The following is a 22670-nucleotide window of genomic DNA, read 5'->3' on the forward strand; positions in this document are numbered from 1 at the left end:
TAAGAGTTAAACTAAGGAGATAGCCTCTTAAATTCACAGATATTATTAAAAGAGCTATTTTATTCAGTTTCCTGAAGAGAAACATTTTTCTAGTAACTCCTCCCCATTCTTCTATTTTGAGAAATGAATGAATCATCACAGACAAGACTCATTTTATTCTCCCAGTAGGGGCAGACCTATAGCTTAAGGGTATGCGAAACTGAACCTGTTTATACAGCCAGTTGCCAAATAATACTTTCCACATTTTTGGACTCCTAGATGAGTGGCCCTCTTTTGCTTTCACTGGTATTGAAAGACCCCCCAATAGAATAAAATGTATATATATTTTACACGTTAATGTGTACATACAAACTGTGAAGTTCCTATAGTTTTCTTCTCACTAGACTACCTTAGATTTAGGTGTGATTGACACCAATATAATCATTATAACATGAAGAACGTAAAGGGGGATTCCAGTTTAAACAAATCCACATGATTGAGATACAATTTTTGATAAATTTATTATAGTATTTCTGAAGAAAGTCAAGATGATTACAGGTTCTGAAGGTATATTTTAGTAGAGCACATGTCAATCTGGAAATCATTTCAGTGTGTTTTCTAGTAGATATAAACATGTTTCAATGATGAAAATTTAAGTACTATGTATTTTTTTTTTTTGTCTTTTTTCTGGGGCCACACGCACGGCATATGCAGGTTCCAAGGCTAGGGGTTAATTGGAGCTGTACCCACCAGCCTACGCCAGAGCTGCATCTGCAACCTACACCACAGCTCATGGCAATGCTGGATCCTTAACCCACTGGGTGAGGCCAGGGATCGAACCCACAACCTCATGGTTCCTAGTCTGATTCTTTAACCACTGAGCCACGATGAGAACTCCTGTATGTTTTGTTTGTAATTTTCTTCATTTATTTTAACTGTTTTGAAATCCTATACTTTTTCCTATTATCTCGTCCATTCTTGATTAACTTATTCTCTGTCATCACTGATACTACTTTGTAGATTATTTCAAGGATTCATTCATTTATGGTTTTACTTGGCTGAGTGGGGTATCCTATGTCCTCAAGGAAGTATATAGACTATATGAATATACTAAGTATCTCAAAACAGGGATTGAAATTGCTGTGTCTTCTTTAGATGTTCTGAGTGAAGGCATCAATTGCTGTTGTCTAGCACCATTGTTTCAGATCTATACTAATGCAATTTAAATGAATCCTAAACCGTGTTTTTAATTTTGAGTGCGCAGCTTTTGTTTCTTCAGGAACCAGTCAGGAAGAAAACAGATAATGGTAAAATATTTCCTAGATAAGCAGATCTCAACATCTGTATATTAAGTGCTGGATTTATTTGTGCTTTCCTGTTGACCAAACTTCTTAGAAGGTCAAAGAATGTAATGTTGTAGATCTAGAAAAACAAAATGCATATTCAGGGAGAGGTGCCTTTTAAAAATCATTTCTCATAGCAGTATTTCGTGAGAAAAATAAAAATTGTGAAACAGAAATTTAGGCTTGCATATAATATGACAAGTCAAAGGGTAAAATGTTGCCAATGGACCAAATGTTTCACTCAGAAAATATTGCTAAAATTGTAACAGGTACTAATTATTGAGTACTTGATAATTTCTAAACACCGTTCTAAGCACTTTTCATACTACATGTATGTGTGTGTATATATATATGCACAACACAGTATATATAATGTATATGTTGTGTATATTGTGTGCATATAGATATAGATAGATGTATTTCCTCAATATTTTTCTCAAAATTACCCAGCTTTTCCACAACATCTATGTTCCAAGCATCTCCATCTATATGTGCTTGATTTCTCGCCTCTAACAGGGTGAGACTCTATTCTCAGGGTGCACTATTCTTTGAGCCAGAAAATTTTTCTCTGTAGTCAGTTCAATCCCTAAGTGTAGGTATGGGATCTTCATCTGACAAGTCCCTTACATTTTTACAGGTACCCTTTTGTGTCATGGCTGTCCATAGTATATAAGATTTGCTAATGGAGGCTGAGTGGAGACTTGTGGCCCAAGCTTGGTGTAGGCCATGTGATGAGTCTACTTTCAAGAAGGCTGGAGAATTCTTATCAGCTCTAGTTCTTCATTATTCCAACAGTGCTCCTCAAAGATGTCCTCTCCCTGGCCCAAACCCCTAGCATATCCAACCCTACTCCTGGCCCACCCAGGGCCATTAGTGTTCTACCATATAATATAATGTTGCAGTAAATGTCTCCAGCCCTGATCACTTTAAAAATAGTAACTGGAGTTCCCATTGTGGCACAGGAGAAATGAATCTGACTAGTGTCCATGAGGATGTGAGTTCAATCCCTTGCCTAGCTCAGTGGGTCTGGGATCCGGTGTTCCCCTGAGCTGTGGTGTAGCTTGCAGACATGACTTGGATTCTGCATTGATGTGGCTGTGACATAGGTGGCAAGCTGTAGCTCCAATTAGACCCCTAGCCTGGGAATTTGCATATGCTGAGGATAAGCCCTAAAAAAATTAAAAAAAAAAACAAAACTGGATTTAGCTTTGGGGTTTGTTGCGTAACTCGAGTATTTCTGGCAGCCAGACTCTCTTCATGTTTTCACTAATTTGAGTGAATTTTAGTGGGAGGTCCAAACAAGAAAAACATGTCTCCTAAAGTTCTTAAATAGCTCTGGGTGCTTTCAGGCCCCTGGAGAGAGAGTCCTGATTAGTCACCACCAGTAAAATGTGGTTCCAAATAATTAGATTCCAAATATAGATATGAAAAGCTATTCCAGTGACAAGTTACTCTTGTCATCCCCAGGTGGGTCATTCATGTAATCTCCATCTATTCATGCAGATGTGTATTACATTCAATACAATGGGGACTTCATATGCATTTGATACTGTGTGTCATCTTAGGAGGAAGGAGCAAGCAAGCATACAAAAGACAAACAAAAATAGAAAGATAATAAAATGTTCTTTCATTGTTCCCCAAATTAGGAGGCAGTGTTTGTGGTTCTGTGCATTTATATCCACAGAGAAAATGATGACACATTCAAACAGACTAATTAAGGGAAGTTTATTCAACAACTGTTGATGGATGTGCCTGCTAAGTAAGGGAAACTGGAGATGGTGAGGCAAACTAGGAAAGCAGTATTGAGACAAACTTAGAACCTTCAGTTTATACATAGAATCTTATTTTCCAAACACACTCATGTCAATCAGAGATCTTTTCTAAATGATTTCATGGACACAAGCAAACAAAAGCCAAAGGCTTAGGCAAAACAGAAAGAGATCTGTAAGTTAAGGGGCTGCTTCTTATGTCTTTCCTTGTATCAGACAATTTTAGCTTTGCAAATACTTCTGTATGTGCCTCATCCTCTCTGATTCTTATGTCATAATCCCACTGTTTACAAGTTATTTCCTATACTTTAGTCATAATTCTGTCTCAAGTGTAGCCTCACATTAATGGTTAAAATAATGACCACAATGCCATTTATTAAGTTCTAATTATGTGCCAAGCACTGCACTAAGTGCTATAAAAATATTATCACCTCTGTTATTAAAAAATTTAAAAAACCCTGTGAAGTTTGAAGTATTAACCCATTTTATAGACAGGCACATGTCACTTTATTCTGCTTTGCAGATATTGCATATTTTTTTAACAAATTGAAGTTTTGTGACAACCCTGCATTGTCAGATGATGTTTAGCATTTTTAGCAATAGCATATTTTTAAATTAAGGTGTGGGACTTCCCGTGTGGCTCACAGCGTAACTACTCTGCATTGCTTCTGCAGTGGCTATGGCTGGACCCCTAGCCTGGGAACTTCCATATGCCGCAAGTGCGGCCAAAAAATAAAATAAAATTAATTAATTAATTAATTAATTAAGGTGTGTACATTGTTTTTTTAGATATAATGCTATTGCGCACTTAATTTACTATGGTACAGTGTAGACATAAGTTTCATATGCACTGGGAAACAAAAAGTGCACGTAACTTGCTTTATTGTGATATTAACTTTGTTACAGTAGTCTGGAACTGAACCTAAGGTATCTCCCAGGGGAGTGCTTATATAAGGAAGGTGAAGCACATGTCAGACAACTACCAGATTGTGAGCTAGTCCTTGTATTTTGATCTTTCTGGCTCTCGAATCCATGTTCTTCATCTCTATGATATTTTAAATCCTATTGAAATGTTACCACGCAGTAATAAATATTCCCAAATCGCAACTCTCTTCATGCTTCTTTTTGGATCTTAATTTTGTAATGGTTCTCTCCTGCAAATAAGACTAATTATAAACTTTCAGTAGAAAAACCATGTTCCCTATTGTACTTTCCATAAGCCTTTTTGTGAAGCAGTCAAGCTGGAAGAGAGGGGAACTTTCATGTATATGCTCATATATTCCATGTTTTCCTGACTCCTTCCATTTAGCTCTACAATTCTGGTTTTGGAAAATTGCTTCCAAGCCAAGCCCTCTATAAGTATATTTCAGATCCCTACAAAAAAAAAAAAAAAAAAAAGGAAATATGTTGTTCATGCTATCTCATTCTCATGACTTATACTCTCCACTCTCCTACAGTCAGTCAATGTCTCTCTTTTTCATAGAACATTCTACATTCTTATCATACTTTTCTTATTTAAAGCAGTAGTTTCTACATTTAGGTTATTTTTCTTATACCCACCCTACCATTGATTCAACACAATTTATACATGACTTGTCTGTTAATATTCAAGAATGTATATATTTATTTGTGGTATAGAGTTGCTGCTTACTGAATTAACATATATTCCTAGTTTTCACCTCTGGACTTCAAGATTGACTTAGCTTTCCACCTTTATCTCCCAGGCTGTCTAGGAGGTGTTTTAAATTTGCTTTTAATGAGCACTTGGTTAGTTTCTGAACTGATAGTGAAATATCTTGTCCTGGAAGCTACCATGTTTTCCTAGTGAATCTCAGACTTAGAGTCAGTTTCTTATTCTGCAGCTCTCCTCCTTTGCATTTACCTTTGTGTGGTGAAGCTTGAGTCTGACCTTCGGTTTTTGCGTTATAGCTTAGTTTTCAGATGAGAAAATAAACTGTCCTTTTATCTCCTTTACATTCTCTTGAGGTCTCCTGTAGTAGTTAATGTATTTCTTTCAGTTGAAATATAAACACACAAAAAAAATGACCCTATTAGCTTGTAATTGTCATCTCCTGGGGTTGCTTTCTGTGCCTAATGGGGAATTTTTTCCTCTAAGAGAGTCTAAATTGGTCCTATTGCCCAATATTAACCACATGCTCTAGTAAATATCTTTGCCAATGATTAATAGAAGAGACCGTCAGTAACTGCAAAGTGAGTGGCACATTCATAGACAAGTACCCCGTCTGTCTTGCCTGCACTAACTTCCTCTTTGAGGCAGTTTTTCAAATTAAGCCTTTAAAAGAAAATAAGTTCTCTAAAGCTAGCCAAGCATCAGAAGACATTGGAAGGGAAAAAATGTATTCTGTTAGGCATAAAATATTTTTGAAGTGGGGGCATTTTTATTTATTCCTTTAATCTTCTTATCCCCTATTCTGTCTGACAGGCATAAATTCAAAAGTGTCCTTGTCTCTTACCATTTGTGAATGTGCCCAATTATGTTTGCATCAGACATTTGCAGAATGTGACATTTACCTGGTTTCCAGCTAATATATACAAATAAATCTAAGTCAAATTTAATAGTGCTTTCAAAGTGCCAAGGCCCGTGTTGATATATAAGACAAGGTAACATGTAAAGCACTTTAAGACAAATCAACACAATTGTATGAGAGTTTGGAGGAAATACTGCCTGGTATTGTGACGTAAATAGTGATCATTTTGGTCAATAAAACATAGGTTCAAATCTAGGCTGTGTTATTGATTAGGTTATACTTTGGGCAATATAATTGCCCTTCTTTGCCCCAATGTCCTGAACAAGAGACAACATTTGATAAAATGAATTGTTCTGTGGGCTAAAGGAGATGGCATTTTTGGAGAACCTAGCAGAGTACTTAGCCTATAGTAGGCGAGCAATAAATGTTAGCTGAGATCCATTTCTTTCATTTGAGCTCCTCAGAAGACTTTTTGTAAGGGAGATGGACATGTAAATTGGATTTAGAAGCATGAATAGGATATCAAAATATAGATGATGTAGTTAGCAAAGTTTGCAGAGTATGCATGTTTGGTATTAAGATTTTTCATTACCACCCTCATTTATTAAACATGATATGTTGCTATGTGGAATATCAGAGGAAAGTACAGGTGCACAAGAATACTGTAGTGTAATACTTTAAAATTGAACTTTTCTTTTTTTCTCTCCCTCTCCCTCTTTCTCTTAACGGACAAGAAGGGAAGGATAGAGGGAAAGTAAAGACATATCTAATCACAGTTGTCTCTAAACTTTTGTATACATATTAGGAGGCGAATCATCACTCTAAATATCTTAGTGAGTAAGCATTATGAATCATTACGTTTGTGAGAACTTAATAACCACTTATACCATGTTATTAAAGACACCATTTTTTAAAAATCTTTTTCTCGGAGTTCCCGTCGTGGCACAGTGGTTAACGAATCCAACTAGGAACCATGAGATTGCGGGTTCGGTCCCTGCCCTTGCTCAGTGTGTTAACAATCCGGCGTTGCCGTGAGCTGTGGTGTAGGTTGCAGACGCGGCTCGGATCCCACGTTGCTGTGGCTCTGGCGTAGGCCAGTGGCTACAGCTCCGATTCGACCCCTAGCCTGGGAACCTCCATATGCCGCGGGAGCGGCCCAAGGAAATAGCAAAAAAGACAAAAAAAAAAAAAATCTTTTTCTCATGCCTTTGACCCTTGGTACCTGACCTCTTAACCATCACTCTCTAAATGTTTGCTGAATGGGTAAATTTGAATTTTGAGTTAATTCTTCTTTTCAAGTTCATCAAGTGCAAACTAGTTATATTATTGTCATGAAAACTCTACATGCTATTAATATCTGATATATATGGTAAATAGGGTATTTGTATTCAGCTGGTGTTTGGTCTAACTTACTGTCTCTTCAAATGAGGCTTGTGTGGTCAAACTCCCTTCAGAATGTAACAGCACTGATTTCTTTTTTCTCTTTCAAAAGCAACAACAAATGTATAAACTCTCCTTCCTTGGTGAAATGTTTATATGCAAGAGATACTGCTTGTGTCTGTTTCTAAACACATACTCCCCAGCCCATTAGCTGTATATTTAAATATTTTACACTTTCTGTTTTTCTACTAATTGACCTTCTGACTAAAGTAATTTGTGATCAGTAAAAGAGTCACCAAAATTAACGTGCCAGTTTAATATGTTGAAAGAATCTAATCAAAGTAGTTATTTTCAGTGGAAAGCTATCAAATTCATTTTAGGAAGCTAGCAAAATTCTGGTACTAAAAGCTGACAAAAATAGGAAACATATACAAAGAAACAAGAGTATACTCTCATTCATGAAAACAAATATATCAATATAAAGAAAATACTCAAAAACCCTTTTCATTTATAGTTACGGTTATAACTTCATAATGATTTCACCCTCATCAAGTGGAGTTTGCCCCCTACCTCCAAGAATTCTTATTTGGATATATACCTAAATATCTATCTAGTTATAAGTGTAACTAGAAAAAAGGCCCATGAACATCTCAGTTGAGGAATTTATTTCTCATATAATTTCCTTTTTCTTTAAGTAAAAGGATAAATATCTTAACTTCTATTGAACAGTAAAACAATAGTGGCATTTGGATCAAGAAGAATAGAATATAAGTTTTGTGTATTTTTAACACTGTCTTGGAAATTCTGAATAACGTTATATGAGAAGGAACACGTAAACCAAAGAATAATTTAAATACACAGAATTTATAAGATTTTAGTGAGTTACCTTAGGGCACAGTGGTTTGGGGATCTGGCATGGTCCCTGCTGTGGCACAGATTCGATCCCTAGCCCAGGAACTTCTTCATTTCTTCATGCCATGGATGCAGCCCCCCTAAAAGAAGAATTTATAGAAGTTTTATATATAAATATATATAACATATTTTCTATTTCAATAAAATATATACATATATGTGTGTATATTTTCTATTTCAGTAAAACCCCAGGGTATTCACTTTGGGTATTCTCACCACCGCAGGAGAGAATGAGGTCAACGTGAGACCAGTTCTCCATGAACTGGAATCTGAAGGGGCCAGCTGCTCACACTATGTGTTCCAAATACCAAGTCAATGGAAGAAGAGAAACAAAGGTCAGGCACACATCGACATATAACCACTGGTTTTCACCTAAGACGTGTAGAAATTTCTCCTTGAATGAAACTTTCCTAACCAATCACAGGCACAGCAATAGGATAGTTCCCAGCTTCCATTATCAACTACTCTCCTCACCATCCTCATAGACCAACAGTTAGAAAAAGAGAGAATTCATTGACCCCCTAAGCAGGCAAGTCCTGAGGGGGCCAAAAGGCCAAAACCACTTATGAACTTTTACCTCATAGTTTTTCATCATCTAGTAGGAAGGAGAGAGAGAGCAAGTGAGCAAGAGATTGAGGAGATTACAGAAGCTAAAAGGCTCAAAGTGTTATCCCAGTACTTCTCCCTTCTCCCTTCTCCCTCTTGGGAGATGTAACATGGCAAATGAAGTCGAGGTAACAAGGGTCTGTCCCCAGTCCCCCTGTTTTTCACAGAACTCCACTTTGTGCATGGCCACTACGTAAGGAATGTTGGCATTATTAGAAAATTCTCTCTACTGAGAAATAGTCTATCTCATTTTGACTCAAGAAAGATGTTGAGAAATATGAGTTCTCAAGTCAAACAAACCCTGGGTAATGGATTAAAATAGCCACAAATGACTTGACTTGTCTGTCAGTGGGGGTGGGGGTGGTCTATATTTTCTGTCCTCTTTCCTAAATGAGGCCTGTGACTCCCTTTTGACCAACAGAACATAACATAAATGAGGTTATAGGACCTCTAAGCCTACATAATAAATCTTAGAATTTTCACTCTGGCAGAAGCCAGCCATCATGTAAGAAGTCTGACTGTTCTGAGATTGGTATGCGGTGAGGAAGCCCAAACCAGCCATGTGGAAAGGTCACTAGCCATATGGAAAGGCCACTCGCAGAGAGAGAAACAGAGAGAGGACTGAACATCCTTGATTGTGATAGTAACCCTAGCCTAGACATGAGACATGTTAAGTGAGAAAGCAACGCTAGACCCGTCAGACCCGGTGGAGATGATATAAGGAAGAAATAAAGAACTCAAATGATAACCAAGAGAAAGTCCCTAAACAAATGGCCCCAGTGGTTCTAGCCCAAACATCTCTACATTTCAAGCCACCCGAGTCAAGGCCTCAGTCATTATGGAAAAAGATAAGTTGTTTTTACTGTGCCCCAACTTAATTCATAATACCCCCAAAATAGTAATATGACCCACATCCATTATTTTAAGTGTCTGATTATTTTTTCATCTATAAATTGAGAACGAACTACTGCTATCCTTCTCATATTACTGTTGTATACCTTAAATTAGACAATGCATGTGGAGTTCTAAATGTAATACCTGATACAGAGCATGTAACTAATTTATTATATTTTGATAAGCTGTGCCTCTGAGAAACTGAAAAGTTATGAAAAGAAATAGCACCATAGCATAAGTAGAATTCCTAAATGAAATTTATGCCAAAACCAGAGATTGTCTCACTGTGGAATTTCAAGACAATTCCATAGTGAAGCATTCTGAAAAATACACTTCATGGTACCATGACAATGTTTCAATTATACTCTTAGCAATTAGTGGTACCATTATATTCCAGAATGGCTATATGTCTCCCCAAAAGGAATAATACTTTCATTTCATGGGGGAATCATGACCCTGGCTTATTCTGATGCAAGAAAGGAGGAGGAAAGGGAAGAAGGAAGAAATGAAAGAAGAGAGTGAGGGAGGAAAAGGAGTCTGGCAGTGAGAGTGATATTCAATCTGAAAATTCCTTTGATACGTGCATTTAGAGCTTTAATAGTGTAGGCCATTTGACTCAGTATTTCTCAGCTAGGAATTTATCAGAAAGAAATTCAGTAAATTCTCTACACAATAGATGTTTTTGTAGTTACTAAGATTAATATCAGAAATCATTTGAAATATTCAACATAAATAATTTATGGTTAACCTATTCTAAATATTATTGTGATTTCATTATCTATTATATCTACTGAGTGTTGAAGACATAAAGATAAAAATTTTCTAAACTCAGTATGCCAAATAAGAAATATAAGTATGTGAAGTTTATACAGTGATTGGAAAGAAATCCCCAAAACGGTACCAGCAGTTTTCAAGGATTTGTAAAATTGTTGCTAATTTGTTTCACCTTTTTCTTTTCTATATTTCTCAGATTTCTAACATGAACTACATTTTTTTTTCTTTTCACCTTTTCTAGGGCTGCTCCCTCAGCATATGGAGATTCCCAGGCTAAGGGTCTAATCGGAGCCATAGCCCATAGCCACCAGCCTACGCCAGAGCCACAGCAACACAGGATTCGAGCCACATCTGCAACCTACACCACAGCTCACAGCAACGCTGGATGCTCCACCCACTGAGCAAGGCCAGGGATCAAACCTGCAACCTCATGGTTCCTAGTTGGATTTGTTAACCACTGCGCCACAGTGGGAACTCCAATTTTTTAAATAAAAATGTGAACAAAAACACCAAACTCTGTTTTCATTTAAGTAATGGCAAATTGTAAAATTATAAAATAGCTTATCATATAGACAAAATGAAATAAAATCCCCGGTGAAAGGACTATTTTTTACTCTATAAATCTCATCTCTCATATTTGAGAACTTTTCTGACAGCTTCAATGAAGATGTTAAGAAATGAAAGATAAAAAAATAGAAAAAATAATAGAGAACTATTCTCCTTTCTACATCAAGGTATGTCTTGGGAGAAACTGTCAGAGATTTTAGTCTAGCTCTGATTAATCTTCATTTTCACCTTCAGATAAATAACCACATATTACTGTCAATCATATCCACAGGATGAAAAAATAAGACCCCATTGAGTATTTTTGTTTTGTTTTGTTTTGTTTTCATTGGCTGGATAATTTATTCCATTTATCTTTAAATAGGAAAATACTCTGTGACCTTAATCCATGCTAACTCATACTGTAGAATCTATACATAAGCCATCATCGGTTGTACTAATAATGGCTAGTGTTTGGTTTTTTTTTGTATAATGATTTTATGATGGAGCCTAATAATGTGAGAAAAAAAGAATGTATACATGTATGTGTGACTGGGTCACCATGCTGTACAGTAGAAAATTGACGGAACATTGTAAACCACTATAATGGAAGAAAATAAAAACCATGGAGTATATTTTTAAATACCCTGTATTCATGCAAAAGATATAGTAACATTTGGAAGAAATCCTTTATCAAATAAACTTGTATGCAGCTTGTGCATTTAGGCACAATGATCAGAACCTAATTATCCTGTTGCTTGAATCAGATGCCTACAGCATTCTGGGGAATGGACATCCTTGCCTACATTGATGAGTTTCCATGGTCCTTCCATACCAAGAATCTTCACTTCTCTGAATGTACCTTTCAGGAGTGATAGGTGAGCATTTATAGAGAACTTCCTTGTTCAGGATTTTGACAGTCCTGCAGGAACTAAATTTTAGTAGACATATATTTGCTACCAGATTTTACCAACATAATACTGTTTACCTTTTTTTGAATTAGAGTATTAAGTTTATAAATCTTTATAATATCAGTGCAAAGGAGGGAGATAATCTTTAACAGATATGTCTTTTCTTTGTATGTTTTGCACTAAAGATACTGAGTTTGGCTATTTAATCATACCTCTTTTCTAGTTAGTTATTGCTTTCAAAAGTCTTAATGGTTGTCGTGTCCTTTTCAGGGCTGACTTACTTTTTTTCTGTCACTATTTAAAGAAGTCTAAGCAATTAGCTTAGCATTCCATGCCTCTGTGAAAGTATACTCATTCTTTCATACCTAGGTACTCTAGAGCATGGATACAGTCTGATTTGGAAAGTGCCTGATAAAAATCTAATCAGAGACTGGCATGGGAGTCTCACAGATGAACAGTATTTAGACATTAATCTGAGTTCATACCCAAAATGTAGTTGAAAACATCACTTCAGTAAGTCATCTGGGGGGGAAATAACTGTATTTAGAAACTTGTTAAAAGTAGGAAAGTACTCACACCAGCTTTTCTTTATGAATAAAGATATTTTTTCACAATATTTATTAATCATCAACAGTAAGAGAAGTTCTTCTTACCATGTTCTCCTATCTTTGAAAGGACATGAGGGATGTGACCATTATCATACAGTCTTCCTGCTTTCATGTGCATGTCAAAGTCCTCTCGAGAAACGTTCTTTTCCAGTATGTCTAGGATCTAGGACTAAAAAATATCTCTAGGATACAACAGTGTCCAAAACTTTACTGTTCAGAAAATCTGGTTCTAGTCCTTCTTCCTAGGTTACTGTGTTTTGACTTTGGGCCACAAGGAACTTAGCCCTTATGAGCCTCATATTCATCATCTGTAAAATGGGAATAACACCTCCAAGCACTCAGTCTGTTTGTGGATGTAAAACAAAATGACAGCTTAAAGCCACTTTGTGCATTGGGATCTATGAAATCATTTTGAGAAGATCTGATTGGATTTGCTATTGGTTTATCTGCTCCTCAATACAATTTCATTACAGGGGATTAGAACATACTTTTAAAAAATTGAAGAGCTTCTCAAATGAACATTCAACAAGGATGGTTTGGTTTAGAGATTTTCTTTTGATAGGGCAAAATTCAGTGTTTGAAAACCCAAGTGAAAATTGTTTACTACACTGCCTTTCCTTTTCAATCCCATGCCCAAATAATCATCATTGGCTTGTGAGCCCTAATTACTGTGGGTGGAGAGCAGAGTGGCTCCATACCGCCATTGATTAAAATAAAATTCAATTATCAGATGAAGGTTTATTAAAGTGTGTGTTTCTAGATAGCTGGCTTCTCACCACCCAGCAATTTGCCCTCAAGGAGAAACACTGCCCCTGGCAGCATGAAAGACCATCTTTACTTCTTATGTACATGGAAGCCGAACATAATATCTTGCTGGCATGGGAAAAGTCCAGGAAATGAGCTTTCAGGTGCGAGAATGAGATTTCAGTGTGACAAGGGTACAATTTCTTGCCTCAAATGAAGGAACAGAGCACCAATTCCTTGCAAGTTGCAGGTGACCCCTACCTCTGATGAAGGATAGGAAAGTAATCGCTCTCCTCTGCCATGGAATGGACCCTTCATTTTGAAACCAGGCTGGTGTGCTGATTAGTTCTGCTAAGTAACTCTGAAGAGACCCATTTGTTTAGCACTATGTGTAATTTTAAAGGAAAGGATGTGTCAGCAGCAGGGAGGAGAGTCAAATGAGGTCACTGGTAAAATAGCCGGAGAAATTTGCCAGTGCCTCTGCCTTGTTTTTTTCTATTCCATCTTCACTGACCTTTGCACCAGAAAACTGATGCACCAACTAAATGGAACCTTCATTTTCTCATTCCCTGAATGACCAGGCCAGCTCCCCAGTGCCTTCAGAAATGGATCTTCATTTCTCTATTGTTGGGGATGCCACATTTAACCCTTAATGTTAAAGCAGTTTTCACCAGCAGAGCTTCCATCAGTTTAAGCTGGTTATGTCATATAAGCCCTGAATGCTCAAAAATCACATTTCTGACACACTGTTTGTGTGCATGGTGGAATAACTGCCACTCTTGAAGAAATTGGGGGATATAGGCAGATATTTTTGAAATGCTTAACATGACACCCCAAGAAAGTGACTGAAACTGTGTTTTAATGTATGTGTTACTCTCAGCATATTGGTTTATGGTCTAATAAGGTACTCAATCTTTCAAATAATGTCACTTGAATCTGATTTCACTTAAAAAACAACAATTCAGTAAATATTCCAGTCTTAACCTTGATGCTAACATTAATTTGTGAAAAAAAATATCCTAAAAGGAACTACAAATAGTGTACCTCATTCCTTTCTCTGCAATTCCGGAATATTAAAATCCCCCCCCCCATCATGATCACTTTATATTAGAAGTCTCTAGTTTAAATCGTTTTTTTCCCCATCAATTTAGTGAGAACTTGCGGCCAAAGGCCCTGTCTATTCGTCTTAGTTTTCGCAGGGTCCTAGCAGAAGTTTGGTATATGGCAAGCCCTTCAAAAAGTTGAATTGAATAAATATATATTGAACAGTGTATGGGTTTTCAAAATATGAGAAAATGAATTAAACAGGAACCTGAGGTTGCCACTCACTTATTTTTCTTCCTGTGTAACAGCCTTATACTTTCATACAAAACCCTTATCTTCTTATTCCCTGCCTATTATTTTCTGCTTCTGGTTATCAGCTTCAGGGGCACTTCTGTGTGGAGGTTTTGATAGGTCTCACTGACTCCAGCATTTCTGAATCACTTAAAAGGGTTTCAGAAATGAAAACTAAGGGGAGAGCGCAGGCCTTTCTTGGTTGTTTTATTTTTCTGAGGGAATATTAACCAAGGGCATATATAGTGATTCACAATTTCCTTTGTTATTTGTTTGCTTCTTTGTAACACTCAAATCTATTTCAACATTGGCTGGACCATGTGGATTTCAAAAATAAACTGTCAAATGTTTGAGCGGTAAAATACCTGCAAATAAGGGCTCTCTATGTATGTGAATTCTTTGTGTACTCTGTGTGGTATTGCCACTTTATCTATTTGGAAAGCAAAATAGGGACGTAAACCAAGAGGATAGTGTGTAAGATGCCATAGGCAGGAGCCAAATCTAGTATGTGTGATGTGGCAAGTTTGGCATAATCTTTCTGGGCCCCCTTTCTTCCTCTATAAAATGGATATATATTACCATGAGAAAATTATAAAAAAAATAATTGTTACCAAGTCAATAAACTCATTTATTCCTTTATTCAGCAATGTCAACATTTAGAATAGTCTAGGCTTTTTTGTGTGTGAGCAAAAACAAGCCCAGAACCTGCTAGAACCTACAGCACATGCTCTAGTTTTCCTAGAAAAACAAAAAACAAAAAACTAAAGTCATTCAAATATCACATTGTTCTGGAGAAAACAACTTGATTCTATGAGGACATTGACTATTCCCATAAAACAATCTCCAAGAAGTAAGACCTGGAAGACATGCCATAGCAGACTTTTGCCTTAAGCCAAGATGAGATGTGAAGAATGAAGAGAACCTTTTCAAATGAAGGAGGAGTGAGCAAAATGATTCAAACCTAAGGCCCAGGCATGGCAGCATGAGGGGGAGAGGGGGAAGGAATGGGCAATATGGCAGGAGAGTACTTAGGGAGGGGTGGGCTGGTGAGAGATAAGATTGAAGAGCTAGGCAGAGGCCAGTTTTTTAAACCCTGCAGACCATATTAAATATTTTAGACTTTCTATCAAGACCAATAACAAATGCTAACTCCCTTTCAAATGTATTGACACTAAGTTTCCTAATTTTAAATAGAAACAAACATGTTTTTTCTTGAATCATATCCAGTGTGGTTGCTCAACCCAACTGGATGATCTGCGGCCCAACCTTTCCATTCTGAGCACCTGTCCCTAGGATACTGTTGGTGTGGCCGCCTAGGTGGCATGTTCTAGTTCCTTTAGAATCCCACGATTGGAAGGGATGTCCACCATCCTCTACCACGTGACCTTGTGCCTAATTGGAATATATTGAACAGAAAAAGGCTCTCCTAACATGTAGATTTCCTGAGCTCAGCACTTCTTCCTCTGCCATTTAGTTCTTTCACCATGTTTCTCCATCTTGGATAGAGCTGTCCCATGGGTCACAAGCAGGACACATGGGAAAGATAAAAGCACAAAGAGGGATTAAGGGGGTAAAAAAGAGAAAAGCTTTTAAAAATAGGGCATCACAATAATCAATCTTCCAAATCCAGTTGGCCACCAAATCTAAAGGATTCTATCACTATAATATTTTCTTAAATGCTCCCTCCTCTCCATTCCCACTGTTATTACCTTGGATCACACTCTGATTCTTTTTACATTTATTTCTGTGATAGAATATGGGTCTCTGTGTTAATTAGGCCAATTCATATCTCTTGTGTTGTCAGATCTTCCTCCATGTAAAACTGGATCTGACCACTCTGTCTAACACCCTTCAACAACTCCCTTACAAAATGTATGGCATTTAGTACATGATCTTCAGCTGGAAGATCTGTACAATGGGATGCTCAGGTGGTTTTCCATTCTGTGGTTGGATAAGCCAGGCATTCCCAGTACACTGGATCGTTTCTCCTTCTTCATGTCAAACACCAGTGAGTTATGGTGTGCTGGCGGAGAATTGCTGCTCTAGCTCATGAGATTAACTGAATAAATCATATTTCGTCTTAACAAGGGTGATTGATACCAGAACTCTACTAGGAATTGTGCTGAACACTTTATGTGCCATCTTTTATTCAGTCCTCATGACTATGTTTTGAAAATAGTGTCATCATCCTTATCTTTTTTTATAATGATTTATATTTTTTACATTATATGTACATATAGAAACTGAAGTTCAGAGTGTTATTACACTTCCCAGACAGTAAGTGGCACAGTTTGAATTTAGACACAGACAGGCTATCACCAGAGGACACACTCTTAACCACTGCTTTATGCTCCTATGTCCTAATGGTTTCCTTATTTTATTATAGACAAAAGTTAATAAGCTAAAATCAAACTGGGGTTATAAGCTGTATAATCACAGTGGATTGTTCAAATTCACAGACTATTCCCAGTTTTTCTTTCTAAAAGCAAGGTTATTTGGCCTGAATTAAGGCAGATTTCAGTAGCTCTTTAACAACTTTGTGTTATACCAAAATTCTGTTTTAAAATACCTGCAAGAAAATTCAGCCATGACCCAGCCAACAATCAGGTTCTCAAAGCCTCTTGATTGGTTTACATCATTCTGAAAGAAATTTGGAGTTAATTTTCCTGCCCCATCCTCCAGCCCACCCTCCCAGACCAATCTCACTAGCCGTTTGAGATTTTGCTAAAAGCCCAACAGACTGTCTATAAGGAGCATTATCATATGGTCTTAGTAACATGAACTGAATAAAAATGGACACATTACACAGCCGTGGCTCCTCAAACAGTGATTGGAAATAGATCGAAAGAGCTAAGGCACTAACTCAACCAGCCATTCCATCATCAGCTTGTCTCAGGGTAGTAATAAAATTCTTGGGCTGCTGAATTTATAGAGTAGAAGTGCAAGCACAGCCTCCCACTGGTACCCATGGCTTTGATCAGGTCAATAACAGTGGTCTGGAGGTCTGCATGCTGACCATTGTAAGCACCAATGTGAACTCTCACCCATGTGTTGTCATTAGCAATTGCTTCCCTATAAGTTCCTTAGCTAGAAAGATAAATCAGGCTGTCTAAGGAAGGGGTTTTACATGAAATTACATGAGAGCATGTCCTTTGTAGAAGTGTAATATTAAGGGTTTAGCACCCAAATACTCTCTATGTTTATATAATCCACTAGCTTAGCCAGCAACTCTGGACCATGAAAGAGTGAGTGTGGTGCAGCCATGAGTCACCTTCTCTTCTGACTGAAGGTATGGCTTCTACTTTTCTGAGGGCAATGATGTCTTGTGCTGCAATGAAAAGAAAAATCATATTGTGTGATTTATGCAATTAATAGGCCTAGATGTCCTAGCTGCACCCTGTGTTTATAATGGATATAATTGACTTTATAGCAAATTTGAAAGGCAAGTTGTTCTAGTCCTTGCAGGATCATGCTGGCTCCCCCACTGGACCTTCGCAGATGTCACTTCCTCTGCCTTGACCACTGTTGCTCTTTTTGTGATGTAGTTAACTCTTACTCTTCCTTCAGATGGCTGTTCAGGAGCCCTGCCTCAGGGACACCCTCTCAGACTTTGCTGACTAAATCACCATCTCCTATTTTTACCCTATGTGAGTGATCACTTCACTGTAATAAATATATTTGATGACTCTTGGATTGATGTCTGTGTCTTCTTCTAAACTGGCACTTCCATGAAAGTCAGGACCCTTATGCTTTGACTCACTGTTGTACCCTCAATACCAAGCATAGTCTTCATCTCACGGTAGAAAAGCAAGAGCCATTGTAACCAAGGATGTAATGAGAAAAATAATTTTAGAAACAAAGAACGATATAATATCTTTTTAAAAATATCTAAAGAGGATTATTCACCTTAAATTCTATAATCATTCATTTATTCATTCATTTTTTCAACAAGTATTTTTCAGTTCTACACTATTTTTAAAGTTTCCCTAAGACCTGTAATGGTAAATAAAGCAGACATAAATGTATTTTTATATAAATAATCTTCTAAAAACCTCTTTCTTTCTCATTTTCTTTTTCTCTGATAGAAGTAACACTACATATTTATTCAATAAAAAATAAAATGATGTAAATCTTTGTCCTCTATTTATATATCAGTATTTGGTGGCAACCTTTATGTCTGTTCCCTCTAAGAATATAGGAAATTAATTCATGGAAAGGGATGTTTTACAATTGCTCAAAAATCCAGAAACAATTTCCTTTGGAAGGAACTTTTGGCTTTATAATTGATTATCAGGATATATGACTACTACATTTATTTTCACAAATACATAAAAACAAGAAACCAAAAATTTCCACCTTCTTTGTAGACAAAGAATAATGTGTTGTAGATGGCTTTCTTTTTTTTAATGTTAAATAGAAATTTCCTCTTTCATGGGATCAGATCTTTTGGAAACTACTGCCAGGCAGTATTTGGTTATGTGCTAGTGAAAAATGAGGTATTTGGATATTCGTGGATATGTGTATTTCTTAAATATGATATGTTAACATATAACAGACAACTGTCTGAAATGATGGTTGGTTGTCAGAGGGAAAACTTGGAATTCTTGCAGCAACATGTTGAATAAATGCCAAACATCTGGCTTGCTTTCCAGAGATATCTAAAAACATATATATATATATTTTTTTTTTTTTGCAAGGTAGAATCAATTTGTATAGAATTCCTCTCTATAAGCAAGTTAAGATCACCCCTAGTTAGCTTTTACTTACCTGATTTTATTGGCCACTTGCATATTTAGGGGAAACAGAAAAACAGGACAGCACATCTCTAATAAGAGTTCATTGAGGTTGCATACTTTTAAACAAGAGCAAGATCCACTACTTGGCAGTCATACATTCCAACCTGGAACATTCACTCATGAACAAAAATAGTTCTACATAAAAACCTAAATATAAAACAGTTGTATGTAGTTCAACTGTAAGCCACATCTGTTTAAAATGTTAGTAAGACATGTAAAATAGCATTCATTTCACGTTTATTCAACAGATGGAACATTATTGCTGTGGCTTTAATGTCCTAGATTAGAGGGTCTCAAAGTGTAGCCAGTAGACCAGCAGCATTATTATCCTGTGAAAAATTGTTAGAAATGCAAATTCTAGATCCCACTCCAAACTTATTGAACCAGAAACTCCAGGGGTTAAGGTCCAGAGATCTGTGTTTTAACTGCCCCTCCTAATTAGTGTTCCCAACTGCTTTCTAATGAGTGCTTAACTTTGAGAATGAGCACTACCCTAGATTCAGGTAAACCGAGGTCCATTCTGGCTCAGTCTCTCACTTTAATTCTTTGCTTCCCCATTCCCCTTTTGTTCTTCTAAATTAAGTTGCACTAAATCACCTCTAAAATTTATTAGAGATGCATGTAATAGAAGAAGAACATTCAGACAGAGTTGGCTTCAACATCTCAATTTGTCCCTCACTATTATATGGCTTTTAATTAAACAGTAATAGAAATGATTTTTATTGGGCATTTACTAGGTGCCAACCCTATCTTAAGTGTTTTATCTTTGTCTGAGTTTATCCTCAAAAATACTATGATATTGTCCCATTTTATAATTCATCACTGAAATTTAGAGGAGTTTTTTAATTTTTATTTTATTTTTGTAGCTGTACCTGTGGCATATGGAAGTTCCTAGGATAGGAGTCGAATTGGAGTTGAAGCTGAGGACTATGCCACAGCCATTGCAACACGGGGTCCAAGCCACATCTGTAGTCTACGCAGCAGCTTGCAGCTTATGCCAATGCTGGATCCTTAACCCACTGAGCAGGGCCAGGAATCAAACCCTCATCCTCACAGAAACTGTGTGTATATGTATATATATAAACTTATTCCAGAGCTAACTCAGACTGTACTAGTTAGGAGTAATTCTTCTCTAGATACAAAACGTCTATAATCCTGAATAACATGGCATAATACAACCAACCTCATAGAAAATTAGTCTAATGGGAGGAGCTGGACATCTGCTCCTGCAGATACTCAAATACTAATTGTTTTCTTAATTTTTGCCATGCTTCTAGCATAATATCCCATGATATTATATGAAATATGTACAAATTAAAAAGATGATTAAGCAAAAGTGTCACCTCCCGCTGGCTATTTATTTTTAATTTTTTGAAATATTTATTCTACTACACAAATTCAGGTGTTCTTGAAGATACAGGAGGGATCTTATACCTGCTAAGTCAAAATATTGTGGGGGCCATATCTAAGTTGGCTGCCAGTGCTCCCTGTCTCCTGATAGTCTGCCTGTATGTGATCATGCCTTCTCTTCAAGTGTGGGAATGAATTTTGACTCAATTCCAATACATAGAATATGGCAGAATTGATGTGATATCAATTCTTTGATTATAGTACATAGATTATAACTCTTATCTTTCTATCAGACTCTCTCCATAGATGCTCTCTCATGATGGTTTTCGATGGAGCAAGCTGCCATACTGTTGACTTCCCTGTATTTCAAAGAACTGAGAATGGCTTCCAGCTGAAAGCCAATATGCAATGGAGCCCCTCAGTCTAACAGCCTTCAAGTGACTGAATCCTGCCAACAATCACTTGGAAGCAGGTTCTTCCCCAGTTGAGCTTTCAAATGACACCTGAGGCTGACTGACACCTTGATTGGAGTTTTGTGAGACATTCTGGAGCAGAAAACCCAGGTAGGCCATGCCTAGATTCCTTATACATAAAATGGTGATGGAGTGCTTGTGCCTTATTTATCTTAAATCTCTAAATTTGCTATATAGCGATACATAATACAAAGATCAAATAGGTTCAACTGTAGACCATCGAGTCCCTATGTTGTATGTGCCTCTCTCGAAGTGCTTGAAGTCAGAGTAAAATTAGATGAAAAGTTAAGTGGCATTCTCCAGCACTGAAATAAAGGCAATGTTATCTAGGTATGGCAGGGAATGCTTATAGAAGTATAGAAGTCTACTGAAAGGACAACCACAGAGCCAGGCAGGTGGTCCCCAAGAGAGATTAGTGAGTCTTCTCCTGGACTGCGATTTTTTCACCTGTTCTCAAAGGTCTCAACCATGTATCCTCTCCTCCAGAAAGCGGTTCTAGGGAACTCCATTCTGAAGAGACCCTCTTCTGTGCTCCCACATAACCCGATTCTGCTTCTTTGTCTGGCTATCTTCCCATCTCCTTTATTTCATCCATTAGACACTGAGTAATATCTTGTTGCCTCCTTTCTCAGTGTGCTCTCTTCCTGTTCCTCTCCACCTTCATTCGTCACATGAGATACCATATGTAACATATTCCCAATTTGTGATCACCATTATGTGAACTAATTTAAGGAAAAAAAAAAAAGAAAAAAAAAAAAAGAATATATTGGCTCTTTTAATGAAACTGTCCAATAGGTGGTGCTAATATCAGGAGAGCTGGTTCCATTTGACTAAGCTATGGTATCAGGCTTCCTTGTGCTTTTGTCCTCCTCTTCTTTCTCTCATTTGTTTTCCTCCCCTTTTGTAAACTCTTTTTTCTTCCCTACCTTCCCCTGAGTCTCTCTAACTTTTTATTCCTACCCAGTTTCATCTTCCTTGCTGCTCTCTTCATCCTCAAAAAAGGAATTCCCATGTAGCTCAGTGATGTTTCCGTTAACTTGGTGCTGACAGCATCCTTCCAGCTAAGATTCTCTTGCCTGGCATCTGAAACTACCTGGTAAGTAGTTCATAGTGCCCCTTGTTATATTATTGGACCCCCTCTCAGTGAATCATTTTGGCCAGTCTTGGTAAAGCCTTTACCTTTGTCAGTTTGAGTCACGTGACTGATTAGCACACCAGAATCACATGGAGTGATAGAAAGGAACTTTCAAAATGGAAATATTTCAGGACAGGTGGAAAAGTAGCAGATGACCATTAAGTGCTACTTTTTACTGACTCATAAGTAAAAACCCGACAAGTTCCAGGTTCAGCCTCACCTCCCCTTTGACTGTGCCCATGTTCCTACATCTCAGGCTTTCAGCTTTTATGAAATAACCCCCCACCCCTTAAGAATGTTGTGAGTTGTCTAGAACCTCATTCCACAGTAAACTAACCCCTTCATCCTAACTCTTACAAACAAACAAACAAAAAAAAAAAAAAAACAAGAGAAAAACCACTTCAGTTATTTTAACTTTAAATGACTTTATTTTTATTATTTTTTAAAAATCAAAGTGTGGTTGATTTACAATGTTGTGTTACTTTCTGCTGTACAGCAGAGTGTTTCAGTTATACATATAATGACTTTTAAAGCTCAGTTCCTTGGGCTGGATCCTAAAGATTCCATCTCATCCTCTCTAGTAGAAGCTGTTCACTCTTCCCATCCCATGTCACTGTACAGAATTACCT

At 37.1% G+C, this 22670-nt stretch overlaps 1 long non-coding RNA gene across 5 annotated transcripts in view; it reads left to right on the forward strand.

The window, feature by feature from the left end:
- Positions 1-22670, forward strand: part of LOC146402259 (uncharacterized) — a 528845-nt gene that overhangs the window by 206646 nt on the left and 299529 nt on the right. For all 5 annotated transcript variants that reach the window (XR_014805837.1, XR_014805836.1, XR_014805835.1 and 2 more), the window contains one exon: positions 20727-20996. This is a non-coding gene — a long non-coding RNA (uncharacterized LOC146402259). The remainder of the gene's footprint in view (positions 1-20726; positions 20997-22670) is intronic.

Source organism: Sus scrofa, chromosome 6, assembly GCF_054392235.1.
Source record: "Sus scrofa isolate SSC_HxYL_T2T_F1_AM1 chromosome 6, Sscrofa_HxYL_maternal_Yorkshire_Landrace_v2.0, whole genome shotgun sequence".
NCBI classification, from domain to species: Eukaryota; Metazoa; Chordata; class Mammalia; order Artiodactyla; family Suidae; genus Sus; species Sus scrofa.